The following is a 17,168-nucleotide window of genomic DNA, read 5'->3' on the forward strand; positions in this document are numbered from 1 at the left end:
TTAGGCATCAGGCAACAATCTCAATATCTAAAACAGTCATGGCATGACATAAAACTTTAAACCACCCTTATAGCTCTAACATCATAATTTGAAACATAAAATGAGGGGAGACGTGGAAAGCGTGACGAGGGGAGGGACTAAGGAGCGGGGAAGGAAAAAGGGGGACGCAATGAAAGACAACAAGAAGGGACGACATTTAATATGAAAAACCCAATTAACTTCAAAACGAAATATTTTAGTTTATTGAAAAGTTAAGCAACGGATTTTAGTCTCAAGATACTTAATGTCATAAAACAGTATTAAATAGTGCGGAAGACTTCTAGAAATTAATTTCAAACACAGCAGCGGAATAACAAGTATCAAAGAGAGTCATGGGATGACGCCCATGTATGAAGACACGACGCATCCGGAAATTCCTAAAGCTCACTAACCATCCGCTGCAACATCCCGCTCAACCTGCACATAGGGAAAATATATGCAGGGCTGAGTACTTGTTGTACTCAATGGGCTCATGCCGAAAACATTTTATAACAGTTATGTCATCCATACTAGTGAACTCGAGTTTTATATGTAGTTAAGAAATATCATCGAGAACACAAAAACATTTCATAGCCTGGGCAGGCAAACAATCTCCCCATTTTCTCAACAATCCAACAATCACGTCATCTTTCCACAGTGCGACGAAAGTGAGGCCACACTATTCGCCCATGAGACCGACCGACTAGCAAGGACGACTCCCGATCCCACCAGTGTACACAGCCTGATAGGGTTTGCGGCCCTACTCAGACCTGAATTCATTTCACACACAACCATATAGCCTAACAGAGCAAGCTCAGATGAATTAGGCATCAGGCAACAATCTCAACATCTAAAACAGTCATGGCATGACATAACACTTTAAACCACCCTTATAGCTCCAACATCATAATTTGAAACGTGAAATGAGTTTAGTAAAAGAAAGTCCACCTCGCTTGCTTATACCACACATATCACAACTTTAACGCAACCCTTTTCTCTTGGTACCCACGTACGTACAACCACCCTTGCCAAAATCACCACACAATCAGGTTTTTCCATCATTACAATTATCATGCATGCCCGACCGTTCCTTTCATCATTTTCTTAGATTGCCCATCCCAAATGTTCATCAACAAAATGAAACGAACACTCAAGCATACTTCAACGTGTACCACATTGCCACATCATAGGATACGTTTCTTATTCACACATGTATCATGTATTCACTCAAAACTTGACAACCAAGATTATTTCAACAAGACAGAAATCTGGCAAAACAGCGCAGTCGTTTTGCAAAATTCATTAAAAATCCATACGATATCATTTGAAGCTGAAATTTGGTAACCACACAGTAGGCACATCAAGGTTCATCCGGTTAAAATTTCACACCAAAATCACATCTTTAGGTTGGTCAAATCAAACACGAAACTCACTAGATGAGAATACAGATTCTGACAGAATTGCGCAGTTCAATTGGAAAATTCGTTAAAATTATATCTTTCACCAAAAGAGTCTGGAATTTTGACACAACATATAAGACACTTAAAGTTTCACTCAGTTAAAATTTCGTGCCAAAATAAGATCGTTTGGTCGGTCAAACACTCGTCGGAACCTACTATCCGAACACCACATAAATCATGATCAACATTCACAAACTAGGGTTTGTCTATCCTTCACCACACACACATATTCATGCTTTCAACACATTTTCATGCTTCAAAAATGACATCACAACCTTGATTTCATATTTACACATAACATTCACTAATGAATCATCCACAAATTAACATACACACCTATATACACGCACATACACATACTTTCTCATGCAAACACCTTTCCCAACCGATTAATTTTTAGATCTACGCTTCCTACACTTACTATATGCATGAGGGAATCAAGAAACATGAATTTAATGGTAAAGGTGAGAAAGATGATTCAAGTATACCTTTCTCTTGCAAAAAAAAGGATCGGTAGGAATAACGAATGGTGCGATTCGTCGATGAATCTTGAGTATCCAACTCCAAAAAGATGCAAGAACAAGGGATTGGTGAAGAATTGGTGGAGAAGGAGAGAGGGAGGGAAAAACCATGTGGGAGAGAGGAGAGGGAGAGAGTGGCGTGAATAAGGGGGCTAGGGTTAGGGTTTAACTTATTTATTCTCTAGGTTTAATCCCCCACTTATATAAAATAATTATAATTGTGGAGGAATAAAATAGAGGTCAATGAATAAATTCCACAATTAAAAGGAAAATAGGCGTGTAGTATGTGGGGAGTAATTTTCGAAAATTGCTATTTAATTAGCATAAATATTTATTTGGTATTTACTTGGAGAGAAAAATACTCACAAAATAGGTAAGAAGATAGTGAGTATCCTATATTTAAGGTAACAAGATAAATTAAGAATTTCGTCAAGTATAAAGGGGGGGGGCGTGTAATCATAGGGATTAGGCAAAGGAAATATTTAAATCCTCAAATTAAAATAGAAATAGGATTTAAATTTGGTAATTTTTTTGTAGAACAAGACTTCCACAAAAAAGGTATCAAATAAATTAATTCTACAAGGTAATTGAAAGCAATAGGGGACGAAAATCATGTAGAATAAATTAGGGATAACTGGGTTTGGATTTAAATTGGATAAATATCCCAAAACAATTAATTATATCCAAGAAAGATATTATTAATTCTAATAATTTGAAGGGGCCGAAAATTCCAAATAAAAAGGCTAGAACAAAATGCATGATCCCATTTAATTAATTTCCCACATTGGAAAATATAGTACCTTATTCAACATAACTCACAACAATTAAAACTCGCATCGCTAACTCAAACACATAGAAATTAAATTCCATGAAAGATATTCCAAAATTCAATAACCACATTAATGAGAACAAACGTCGCAAAATTTTTAGGGTGCTACATCCTTCCCCTCTTAACAGAAATTTCGTCCCGAAATTTGATCGTCTTACATAAATAACTAGGGGTATTTCTCTTTCATTCTATCTTCCAACTCCCACGTGGCTTCCTCAGGACCATGGTGTTTCCACAACACTTTCACGGATGCTATTGACTTGTTTCGCAACTCTTGAACCTTTCGATCTAGGATTGCTTCGGGTCTCTCCTCGTAGCTCATGTCGGGGGTCAAGACAACATCTTCTTGATGAATCACATGCTTGGGATCGAACACGTACTTGCGCAACTGCGACACATAGAACACGTTGTGCACATTCCCAAAACAAGGAGGTAACGCCAAGCGGTACGCTACAGGACCTACTTCATCAATAATCTCGTACGGCCCTACAAAATGCGGTTTCAATCTGCCCTTCACTCCAAACCTTACAACTCCTTTCGTAGGGGATACCTTCAAGAACACTTTGTCACCAACATCGAATTTGATCTCCGTTCGATGCACGTCGGCATACGACTTCTGCCTATCTGTAGCTTCTTTGATCCTCGCACGGATTTGTTGTACGATTTCGGTCATCTCCTTGATAGCGTCGGGTCCTAACATCTTATGATATGATACTTCCGCCCTATGTGTTTGCTCGCTTTGTGAGCTCTTGGTTCTTTCAAATTTGCCACAGCACCAGAATTGTCATAATAAACCGTGATGCTCATGGGTATATTCGTAACCACACCTAAATCCATAAGAAAGTTCTTGGACCATACTGCCTCTTTTGCAGCCTCCGAAGCGGCCACATACTCAGCTTCCATGGTCGAGTCCGCGATGCATTTCTGCTTCACACTCTTCCAAATTACGGCTCCATCTCCAAAGGTGAACACATATCCTGAAGTAGATTTTCTTGAGTCTTAATTAGCTTGAAAGTCTGAATCAGTATATCCCAAAGGACAGAGCTCGACTGCATTGTAAACTAGAGCATAGTCCTTAGTTCGTTTAAGGTACTTGAGTATGTTCTTTATGGCAGTCCAATATCCTTGGCCTGGATTCGACTGATATCTTGCCACCATGCCAACAGCAAAGCAAATATCATGCCTTGTACAAAGCACAGCATACATGAGACTTCCAACTGCCGAAGCGTATGGAATCCTTCTCATTGCTTGTATCTCAGACGGCGTTTTAGGGCACATCTCTTGAGATAGATGGATGCCATGTCTAAAAGGTAAGAAACCTTTCTTGCCGTCCTGCATGCTAAAACGACTAAGTACTGTGTCGATGTAAGATTCTTGAGATAAGCACAACATCTTCTTTTCTCGATTCCGAAGAACCTTGATACTGAGGATGTGTCCCGCGTCTCCCATATCCTTCATCTAGAACTGGTTTGATAACCATGTTCGGACTGATGACAACATCTTTTTATTGTTTCCAATTAGAAGAATGTCATCTACATATAATACTAAGAACACTACATTCCCCTTTTCAACCTTCTTATACACGCAACTTTCATTTAGGCACTTTTCGAATCCAAACGTGCGAACAGTTTGATCGAAACACTGGTTCCACGATCTAGATGCTTGCTTAAGGCCATAAATGGCCTTCTTAAGCTTCCAAACCATGTGTTCTTTGCCCTCTATGGCATATCCTTCAGGTTGTTCCATGTAGATGGTCTCCTCAAGACTGCCATTTAGAAATGCAGTCTTAACGTCCATCTGCCATACATCCCAATCAATGTAAGCTGCTATAGACAACAGTATCCGGTTCAATTTGGGCATGGCCACTGGGGAGAAAGTCTTGTTGTAATCGACACCTTCCTTTTGGGTATACCCCTTAGCCACTAGTCTTGCCTTGAAGACTTTAACTCGTCCATCAGGTCCACGTTTACGTTTATATATCCACTTGCTCCCAATGGCAGTACAGCCTTCGGGTAGGACGGACAAATCATGGACGTCTTTGTCTATAATAGATTGTAGTTCTGAATCCATTGCTTTCACCCATTCGCAATGATCGACATCTGCCAGCGCCTCCGCAAAGTTCCAGGGATCTAATACATTGTTGTCCGAGGAGTGATCCATGGATTCCCCCAAACCATGTATCTGTCGGGCTCATGCGAGACCCTCCTACTGCGGTGCGGCTCTACAATTATTGGTGTAGAAGTTGAAGTTTCGGAAATTGTTTGTACACTTGGTACTTGTTCTTGGTTAACGGAACTTGTGACAGAAGTTAGCTCTTCAAGAGCCACTTCACGGCTGGGTTTATGATTCATTACATAGTCTTCCTCTAAGAACTTGGCGTGAGTGCTCACAATAACTTTCTTATCTCGGAGACTAAAGAATTCATAACCTTTCGTCCCTTTGGGTGAAGGGGTTGGCAGCGGAAGCATGCGTTCTAACGGATCACATATACGGATCTATTTTGCAGATTATTTAGACAAATTCTATTCGCGTAATTATCACATGTATCATGCTCATAACTTGAATTTCAAACATGCTTTAGCACAAAAATCCCTAAAACATGCTTGCTACGGAGTTAGCCAATTTACCTCGTTGATTCTCCAAAGAATCATCGATTACTCGCTCCTTCTCCACGATGATCTTCAATACTAGACCACGGATCTTCTGACTAGTGTCCCGAACTCTATTCCAACATCAGGGTGGGCTGATCTTATCGAAACACTAGGACTTGAATAAAGAAGACAGAAATTTCTCACGGAGGAGGAGCTGAAAATCTCACGGAGGAGGAGCTAAAAATCAACTTAGCAAAAATTTGTTGACATATTCAAACCGCCTAGTTCAAAGAGCCATTCCTTTCGGCCCTACCAAATTCCTCGACCAAATTCATAGCAACGAAGGTATAAATCTGTCACGACCGCCCATACCAGGGGTATCACAAACGCGGCGATCGTGACCGACATGCATGGACAACAGTTTAAAAGAACAGCTTAAGACTTAAAGAAAGAAAACAACTTAGTTTAAAGAAGTTTAAGGTTTTTTTTTAAAGACGTAAAGAAACATACTTTTAGAAAGGGCACCGGAAAAATTTGACTCAAGAGATACAACTATATATAAAAAAAAACTAAGGTAAAACGAACATTTAACTTAAATCTCGGAAAACACCATTTTCAGAAAGACAACGTAAACACTCATTTAAACCTAACACCACCATACATGTTCAAACACAACACGAAAAGATTAAGGTCTTAAGACATAATTTAAAACATAGCAGCGGATAAATAAGGTTCGGGGAGAGTCAAGGATCACGCCTATGTATGACGACCCAACGTATCCTAGGGTCTTTAGCCAACTCAACATCCACCGCAACATCCCACTCAACCTGCACATAAGAAAAATAATATGCAGGGCTGAGTACTTGTTGTACTCAATGGGCTCATGCCGAAAATATTTTAATAAGTTATGTCATCCATACCAGTGATCTCGGGTTTTAAGTAGTAAGAAAAATATCGCGAGAAACATAAAAATTCAAGTCTGGCCAGACAATTTATCTCCCCACTTTTCACATCAATCCATCAATCACATCACAGTGCGACGAAAGTGTGGCCACACTATTCGCCCACGAGACCGGCCGACTTGCAAGGGCGGCTCACGATCCCACCAGTGTACACAGCCTGATAGGGTTTACGGCCCTACTCAGACCCGAATTCGTTTCACAACACAGCCATATAGCCTAACAGAGTAAACTCATACGAACTAGGCATCAGGCACACAATCTCATAATAAAAACAACATGGCATGACATAACAGTTAAACCACCCTTATATCGCCACATAATATTTTTCGGAAAAGTAAAAAGGTTTGAAAAGAAAAGCCCACCTCGTTCGCTTAGCAATTCACAACCCAACTTAGCAACTCTCGATCCTCAAGTTCACAAATACACAACACCCTTGTCAACGACAACATAAGTCAGCCTCACACATCAACATATTACTATGCATGTCCTATCGTTTCTCTCTCATCGTCTTTCTCAATTCCCCAACCCAACATACGTCACAAAGGTGTAAAGACACACGCATCGCATTTCAACTTATCACACGTGATCACATAATTTAAACACGCTCCTTGGACATACATGCATCATATAATACTTTTAAACTTGAAACTAGGTGTCATTTTATCAAGGCAGAAAACTGGCAGAACTGCGCGACCGTTTTGTAAAAATCACTATAAATTCACCCGACCTCAAAAGAAGCTAAATTTTGGTCACAATACATAGGACACCTTCAAGTTCATCCATGAAAATTTTCACACCGAAATCACGTCATTTGGTCAGTCATATCACATATTAAACTCTCTGGTCGGAACATACAATTTCTGACAGTATTGCGCAGTTCATTTGAAAAATTCACCATAAATTCATACGATGCCCGAAAAGGCTGAAAATTTAACACAACTCAGAATACACTTCAAATTTTCATATAGTTCAAGAATCACATCGATCGGAGGTTATTTGGTCAGTCAAACAGAAAAAGAAACATTCATGGCGAGAACTCAAGTTTCTGGCAGATTTGCGCAGTCAACTTCAAAAATTTAATAAAAATTCATTTTTTGATAAAACGGGCTGAAATTCACACGAGACATAGAAAACACCTTGAAGTTTACTCAGTAAAAACTTCATAGCAAAATTCGTTCGTTTGATGGGTCAAATACAGATCATAAGTCACTGGTCGTGCATCACAGGTTTCTGGTTCAAGTTCGAAAATAGGGTTTTTAAAACTTCCATAACACAGACACCATTTTTTTTTCCATGCTCGAAAACACATAATCATGCTTACACGTTCCTCATACACATATTTGCACATAACTCATATTATTCACCAAATATTTCAATCCAACACACATGATTTCAATCAACCGCGAAAAATCAAACAAGTTCTTACGAAACACACTTTCCCTCCCCGTTAAAATTTGCGATCTATCAAACCTACACCCTCTACATGCATGTACGACTCAAGAACATGGTCAAAACGGGTAGGGTGATAGAATGTGAGCAATATACCTTCTTTGACACAAAACGAATCGGTCGAAACGATGAACGAAGCGATTCGTCGGAGACTCTTGAAAATAACTTCAAAGGATTGTAAGAACAAGAGTTGGATGGAGGATTTTTGGAGTTGGGAGAGTGGAAGATGAAAAACGTGTGGGAGAGGGAGAGAAGAGAGGGGGCGAAATTTTTGAGGTGAATGGGGGCTAGGGTTTGATTATTTGCTATTTATTTGTTAGGTTTAATCCATGGGTAAACTAAATAAAGAAATTGTGGGGGAAATAAAATATATGCTAATGAATAAAAGTCCCACAATTTAAAAGAATAAAATAGGCATGTGGGAGAGTGGAATTTTCGAAAATTCCATGTAGTGCACAACAAAGAATTTATTTGGTATTTACTTGGAGAATAAATTCATAACTTAGGAAATAAAAATAATGAATACAAGGGAACAATTAAATTAAATCTCCAAGTAGGAAATAAAGGAGGGGGCCGAAAATTCTTGGGTAATTGCACAAGGAAATTATTTAAATCCCCAATTAAAAGAATAGGATTTAAATTAGGTAATTTACTTATAGGAAAAAGGCTCCCATGAAATAGGCAACAATTAATTAAATTCCCACAAGGAAAATATTGCATAGGGGGCGTGTGATATGGAAGAAAAGTAGAAGAAAAATATTCACATCCCCAATTAATTAGACATAGGAATTTATTTGAATAAAAAGGGATTCCACAAACTACGAAACAAATAAAATATCCTCCAAAATTTAGTGGAGGAGCCGAAAATTGCTAACCAAGGAAATATCCCAACTCTCTATTTATTTTAGGTGAAGAAATAAATTATAACATGATTTAATTGGATTAAATTCAAAGGAAGGGAGTCAATAAAGCACCAATTAAATCAAATGAAAAATAATTCTTTCTCCTATAGGAGATTTTCGAAAACTCCCAAGGAAAATAAAATGGAGTTCGAATTTCATGTAGTACCATCTAGGGGTCATTTGGTTTGGATTTAATTTGGATAAGTATCCCAAAACAATTAATTAAATCCAAGAAAGATGATATTACTTCCAATAAATAGAAATGCCGAAAAGAATTTGAATAAGGTAACTGGCACAAATATGCATGATCCTATTTAATTAAATCCCGCCCATTGGAAAACATTTCATATTATTCCACATAACTCTCAACCATCGTTAACACAACCTTATAGAAATCAATTTCCAAAAATGCATTTCCAAATCAACATCCACATTAATAAAACGAAAATAAGCCATCAAATAAAAAAGTCAAAAATTTTCCGGGGTGCTACAAAATCCATTCCCAAATTGCAACTCATGTTATTAGCATATTGTACATCATACACACGCATAACCCAATCAACAATGGATCAAATAATCCCAATTGAACTTTCCCTCGGCAAAATCAAAATAAAAATCGAATGCGAAAAGAACATAATTTGAGTGCGAGAACTTATCTTTCGGAGTTGTGCGGGGCTGTTCGGGTTGGGTTCGGGACGTTTCGGGGCTGTTCGGAGTTGTTCGGGGCTGCGCGGTGTCTGTTCGGGGCTGATTTGGAGTAAATCGGGTCAACGGGGCATAGACTGATCGACGGACGCTGCTGACAGCAGCGGCGTCGCATCTCCCGGCAACGACAGCAGCGACTCTGTGCAGTGGCAGCAGCAGCGGCTGACTTCAGACAGCCGAGACGGTGGCTGGACGACGGCCACCAGCAGCGAGCAACGGCGGCAGTAGCAGCATCCTCCCAGCGACAGCAGCAGGATCCTCTTCCGGCGAAATCAAGGAAGAAGCCGACGGTTTCTGTCGGTTGATTTGTCAAAGGGAGACACAGAGATAGAGAGAGAGAGCTATTGACCGAGAGGGAGAGAATAGGGGAAATTCTTATTGCTTTGTGTTTGATTTGGGGATCCTTTTTCTCTCACTTTGTTTCGGTTGGGAGTTTTTTTTTTGGTTAGAACTTGGGCTTTTGGAGAAACAAGGATGAGTGAAGATATTTTGGTTGGGCTGTTTCTAAATGAGCTTTGGGTCTCACTAATTTAATTATGGAGGAATGTAGTTGGGCTAGAAATAAAACATAATCTTTGGGCTCTCTTTTATTTTGGTTGGGGCTTCTCAATTAATTGGAAGTATAAGGTGAGGAAAATAATTATGTCTTGGGCCGATAATTAATTGTGACAAATTATTTAATTAATTCCGAAATATTTTGAAGGATGAATAATTTTATCCTAAGTATGAAATAAATATAATTGCGAAGAGAAATAGTTGCGATAATTTAATTATGCGCTTATATAATTTTGGAAATTTATTCCAACATCGTGGAAAATACGAGGAGCCAACGGAGGAAGTATTGGTGTAAGCGGCCGACCAGCGTCGCACTCGACGCCTTGGGCCGCCGCTGAATAAACGAGAATGCACAAAAACCGAGAAATGATATAAAAGACTTTAATTAGAGTGCATGCATTCTAAATGTGTTCTTTCTTGAGATTGATGTGTACTTTAATTTTTCTCAAAAAGGTGGTTCGCACACTCGTTAAAGTCGGATCGAGAAGTTCTTTGAGGGAATTATTAAGCTTTTGAGGTGGGCTTTATTACTTAAACTCCTTTATTTGAAATGATATGTTTATGATTAGATAAGGGTGGTTTAAATGTTATGTCATGCCGTATTTTGTTTTGAATTGCCTATCTGATTGTCTATTAGGATAATGTCCTACTACACTTTGATGGTTAACGAATTCGGGTCTAACTAGGGTCTAAGCCCTACTTAGGCTAGTGCACTGATGGGGATCGTGAGCCGTCCTTTGGATCGGCCCGTCCAGTGATCGAGTTTGTGGCCACATTCTCGTTTCACATGATGGTTCAGATATGGTATATGATGGAGGATGACGATGACATTATCCGCGCGGACACTATTTTATTTAAGGAATGATTTTAGTGTTTCTCGACCCTTTTAAAGTAAAACCCGAGTTTCACTCAATGATGGCTGATATAACTTTATCGATAAAATGTATTTCGGGCATGAGTTCACTGAGTGCATCAAGTACTCAGCCCCTGCATGTGTTTTCCCTATGTGCAGGTTGAGCGTGGACGGGAGATGGAGGATGTTGAGCATTGGACCGAGACCATATTCAATAAACGTTCTGGTTGCTATTGGGTCTTCATACATAGTAGTAGCTGACTCTCAAATGCTTCCTCTACTCTAAGTCTTAAGAACTCTTATGTTTTCTTTAATCCGTTGAACTATTTTTATTCAAACTATGTTGCTTCGTGATCTGAGACTATGATTTGATAATGAAGATTCGTCTTTTGATCTACATGTCGTACCCCTTTGATTGTTTTCCCCCTACTTCCCCGTTTCTTAATTCCCCCACTAATCACGACCCGCCGTGCTTTCTATCCTTAGGAAGTGCAGTCGTGACACCTCCCCATCCAAATATGAAATTACAAGTAATTCGGGTTTCCATTTTGTTTATTATTTATTTTGCGCGCTTAAGATATAAATGTCCATTAATTAATTAGAGTCTGCTATGGACTTAATTAATTAACATCTTATTAATTCCAAGAGTGGACTTAGCAAGAAACACTTATTTATTATTCATAGAGTAATAAAACTCCAACTGGCTAGTTTCCGAATAATAAAACCTTGTTCAAGCTCCTCTTGAGGACATCATCAAACGAGACTCACCTCGCGCACGATTCAACATAATAGCAATCCTAGCACCGTTAGATAATGATCACCACTACCCAATATACCTGGATCGTTGGGTGACGAAAAACAACTCACCTTTGGGTGACTATTTCCCAAAATTGATCATTTTTTTCTTGGTCATTCTAGCTTTATACATTTATTCTATCGTTTATTTTTTCAGGTCAGGTTACATGATTCCTGCCCTTCTTCTTTTTTTTCTGAGATATTATTTTTCTTTGGGTTAAGTTGCAATGAACCTTCCCTTTCTGCTAAAACAAAACTCATTTTTTTTCTTTTCTGTCTCATCTCTCTTTTTTTTTGCATTTTCTTCACTGGATCAGCCTTTCCTTTCTTCCCCAATTTGTTCACATGTGGGTAAAAATATTGGTTTACAAGGGAAAGGTGAAGTGTTTAGGCTTCAAGTGTGCAGACTAGGGGGCGCCCTTACAATGAGGCTGGTCATGGTTTAAAAGAATTAGGCTCAATTGGTTAAACACCACTACAAAAAAAATAAAAACTTTACACTATAGACAATATACACACTGTCCACAAAAAAATATGCAGTACACACACTACACTACACACACTATACACAAGAAACATGCACACACTTTAAACACACAAATATTAAACAAAGAATACACACTGTACACAAAAAATTAAATACAAATATTATAAAACATACCATACATACTCGGCACATACTACGAATATTACACACACTGTAAATAAAATACACAAAACACATGCACAACATAAATACATACACACATTGTGCACTCACTACAGATACTAATACAAAATAAACTATTTATACACTCTACAACAAATGCACAAATAAAATACATAACTAATACACACGTGGTACATACTATAAACATTAAACACGTTATAAATAAAATACATAAACACAATATAAATAAAACACACACACACTATACAAAAAATAACTAACACCGCGCACCATATACATACTATATATCATAGCACACACTACACATTGCACAAAAAGTATGTACATGAAAGAGCCGGTTTTGTGCAGGCTCGTTTAATCAACTGGTCAGGAGGGTGATTCCCAATCTAGTTGTGTCGTTGGCACGACGACCTAAAAACCTGGTATCAACAATTTCCTCAACCCACATGTACTGGCTAGTATAATGAGAGCAAGGGTCGAATCCCATAGAGATAGATGTTTGCTTCTTGTGATTGTGGTGATAATCTGGAAGGGGTTTGGTTAGCTAACACAGTTGGGTTGAGGTTCTATCTAGTCGCAAACTAAAGGGTGGACCTGTGCTCTACTGACTGGTAAGAAGTTCTCATATCGAGATCAGGTTGGGCACGTGAAAGGTGGGTTGGTACGACTCCAGTGCATGTGAAAAGTAGAAGTTTACTAAAAATAGGTAGACAGAGACAAAACGGATCTCCGACCGAACTAGCTGATGAAATGCCAGATCCGCCAAAACTCTAACAAAAGGTGAAGGACAAAAGGTAAAAGCAGCTGAAAAGTAAAAGTGGTTCACAAATTGGATGTGGATTTTTCTTCTCCAACAAGTATACACAAAAATCAGATAAACACAGATTCCATTGATAACACAAGATCATTAATTAAAAAGCTAAAACTCGAAGATTAACAACCGATAATCCCAGATTACGCATACTGGCTAACATGCAAGGTGGCGACAGTCACGTAAACTTAGATCTCATGCATTAAACTTCGGATCGAATGATTAAACACTTAGAATCCTAACTAGCAAACTCAGATCTAGCCTACTCAAACGAATTCATACTTCAATGCTTCGAAAACTCATGCAAACAACTGGATCTATCTAATCTAGGAAAAATTGCAACGAAAAGATGAAATAAAACCAACTTCCATATCATAGCATTTGGATCTCAACAAAATACTTCAAAAACATCAAGAGATTTAAGTTCCAACTGTAGATCAAACGAAATAAAATGTAATACGAAGTTAATCTAAGAAAGCATGTAAAGATTGTTTTGCCACTCTGTGCGATGAAACGGTATTCTGGCGACTACTACGGCTGGTGGAGTTGACGGTGAATGATCGCGGTGGAACTCTGGGATCTTTAAGTGATTCTGATTGGTGGCGAGGAACAAAAGGTGTGGTGCTAGCCTCCGCTCAGGAACTAAGAGTTCCGTGAGTGGTTTCTAAGTGTGCCTTCTAAAATGAGTAGTCCCCCTTCATTCTTCATGTGACCCTTCTATTTATAGGGAGGCTTGCCCTAGGATTAGGGTTGTTCTTACTTGTAATTTATCACTTTTGCCCCCGTTAAATAGTTTGTCGTCTACTAGCCGTCCTCTCCTCTCCATCTCAAGCCTTTAGGCATGCATCCTGGTCAGTATTGTACCCTTCTGGCGTCCTTTATCACTTGAAACCTCCGATTCCTTTCCTGCTGACTTGTACCATTTCCTGGACACTTACGCAACTTTTCTTGCAGAATATGCATGTTAAACTCATCATACTGACCACTTACCAAGGCCTAGAAAACGACTTATCAAACTGCTCACACTTAACACATGGTTGTCCTCAAGCGTGGAGGAACAAACCAAAAAGCAACAAGTCAGATTCTAGCCTGGTTACTCCCTTGACTCACCCTAACCTAAAAAGACTAAAAAAAGACTCGAACAACCTAAAATTGTTGGCGCAAATGAAAAGAAAACACAGAAAAAGAGAAAAAACCAAAAACACTTACGAGAAAAACATAGAAATCACATTAAAAACAAATTGAACAAGCTATATTTTCAACTATTCCTCCCCATGGGATCGAGTGCTGTCACGACCACCCTTACTAAGGATAGTGAAGACGGGGAAAGCGTGACGAGGGGAGGGACTAAGGAGCGGGGAAGAAAAAGGGGGACGCAATGAAAGACAACAAGAAGGGACGACATTTAATATGAAAACTCAATTAACTTCAAAGGAAAATATTTTAGTTTATTGAAAAGTTAAGCAATGGATTTTAGTCTCAAGATACTTAATGTCAGAAAACAGTATTAAATAGTGCGGGAGACTTCTAGAAATTAATTTCAAACATGGCAGCGGAATAAGAAGTATCAAAGAGAGTCATGGAATGACGCCCATGTATGAAGACACGACGCATCCGAAAATTCCTAAAGCTCACTAACCATCCGCTACAACATCCCGCTCAACCTGCACATAGGGAAAACATATGCAGGGTTGAGTACTTGTTGTACTCAATGGGCTCATGCCGAAAACATTTTATAACAGTTATGTCATCCATACCAGTGAACTCGAGTTTTATATGTAGTTAAGAAATATCATCGAGAACACAAAAACATTTCATAGCCTGGGCAGGCAAACAATCTCCCCACTTTCTCAACAATCCAACAATCACATCATCCACAGTGCGACGAAAGTGAGGCCACACTATTCACCCACGAGACCGGCCGACTAGCAAGGACGACTCCCGATCCCAACAGTGTACACAGCCTAATAGGGTTTGCGGCCCTACTCAGACTCGAATTCGTTTCACACACAACCATATAGCCTAACGGAGCAAGCTCAGACGAACTAGGCATCACATAACACTTTAAACCACCCTTATAGCTCCAACATCATAATTTGAAACATAAAATGAGTTTTGTAAAAGAAAGCCCACCTCGCTTGCTTATACCACACATATCACAACTTTAACGCAACCCTTTTCTCTTGGTACCCACGTACGTACAACCACCCTTGCCAAAATCACCACACAATCAGGTTTTTCCATCATTACAATTATCATGCATGTCCTACCATTCCTTTCATCGTTTTCTTAGATTGCCCATCCCAAATGTTCATCAACAAAACGAAACGAACACTCAAGCATACTTCAACGTGTACCACATAGGATATGTTTCTTATTCACACATGTATCATGTATTCACTCAAAACATGACAACCAAGATTATTTCAACAAGACAGAAATCTGGCAAAACAGCGCAGTCGTTTTGCCAAATTCATTAAAAATCCATACGATATCATTTGAAGCTGAAATTTGGTAACCACACAGTAGGCACATCAAGGTTCATCCGGTTAAAATTTCATACCAAAATCACATCTTTAGGTAAGTCGAATCAAACACGAAACTCACTGGATGAGAATACAGATTCTGACAGAACTGCGCAGTTCAATTGAAAAATTCGTTAAAATTCTATCTTTCGTCAAAAGAGGCTGAAATTTTTGACACAACACATAAGACACTTAAAGTTTCACTCAGTTAAAATTTCGTGCCAAAATAAGATCGTTTGGTCTGTCAAACACGCGTCGTAACCTACTATCCGAACACCACAGAAATCATGCTCAACATTCACAAACTAGGGTTTGTCTATCCTTCATCCACACACACATATTCATACTTTCAACACATTTTCATGCTTCAAAAATGACATCACAACCTTGATTTCATATTTACACATAACATTCACTAATGAATCATCCACAAATTAACATACACACCTATATACACGCACATACACATACTTTCTCATGCAAACACCTTTCCCAACCGATTAATTTTTAGATCTACGCTTCCTAGACTTACTATATGCATGAGGGAATCAAGAAACATGATTTCATTGGTAAAAGTGAGAAAGATGATTCAAGTATACCTTTCTCTTGCAAAAAAAACGATCGGTAGGAATGACGAATGGTGCGATTCGTCGATGAATCTTGAGTATCCAACTCCAAAGAGATGCAAGAACAAGGGATTGGTGAAGAATTGGTGGAGAAGGAGAGAGGGAGGGAAAAACCGTGTGAGAGAGAAGAGGGGGAGAGAGTGGCGTGAATAAGGGGGCTAGGGTTAGGGTGGGGTTTGGCTTATTTATTCTCTAGGTTTAATCCCACACTTATATAAAATAATTATAATTGCGGAGGAATAAAATATATGTCAATGAATAAATCCCACAATAAAAAGAAAGTAGGCGTGTAGTATGTGGGGAGTAATTTTAAAAAATTGCTATTTAATTAGCATAAATATTTATTTGGTATTTACTTGGAGAGAAAAATACTCACAAAATAGGTAAGAAGATAGTGAGTATCCTATATTTAAGGTAACAAGATAAATCGAGAATTTCGTCAAGTATGAAGGGGGGGGGGGGGGGCGTGTAATCATAGGGATTAGGCAAAGTTAATATTTAAATCCTCAAATTAAAATAGAAATAGGATTTAAATTTGGTAATTTTTTTGTAGAACAAGACTCCCACAAAAAAGGTATCAAATAAATTAATTCTACAAGGTAATTGAAAGCAATAGGGGACGAAAATCATGTAGAATAAATTAGGGATAACTGGGTTTGGATTTAAATTGGATAAATATCTCAAAACAATTAATTATATCCAAGAAAGATATTATTAATTCCAATAATTTGAAGGGGCCGAAAATTCCAAATAAAAAGGCTAGAACAAAATGCATGATCCCATTTAACTAATTTCCCACATTGGAAAATATAGTACCTTATTCAACATAACTCACAACAATTAAAACTCGCATCGCAAACTCAAACACATAGAAATTAAATTCCATGAAAGATATT

At 38.5% G+C, this 17,168-nt stretch overlaps 1 long non-coding RNA gene across 1 annotated transcript; it reads right to left on the reverse strand.

Moving 5' to 3' along the window:
• Positions 1-195: 195 nt before the first annotated feature.
• On the reverse strand, positions 196-14,921 carry LOC121787445. Its single transcript, XR_006047498.1, has 2 exons — positions 14,879-14,921; positions 196-456 (listed from the first exon to the last, which is right to left on the reverse strand). It is a non-coding gene; the product is annotated as an uncharacterized LOC121787445 (long non-coding RNA).
• Between the last annotated feature and the right edge of the window lie 2,247 nt (positions 14,922-17,168).

The sequence above is a fragment of the Salvia splendens genome, chromosome 22, assembly GCF_004379255.2.
Source record: "Salvia splendens isolate huo1 chromosome 22, SspV2, whole genome shotgun sequence".
NCBI classification, from domain to species: Eukaryota; Viridiplantae; Streptophyta; class Magnoliopsida; order Lamiales; family Lamiaceae; genus Salvia; species Salvia splendens.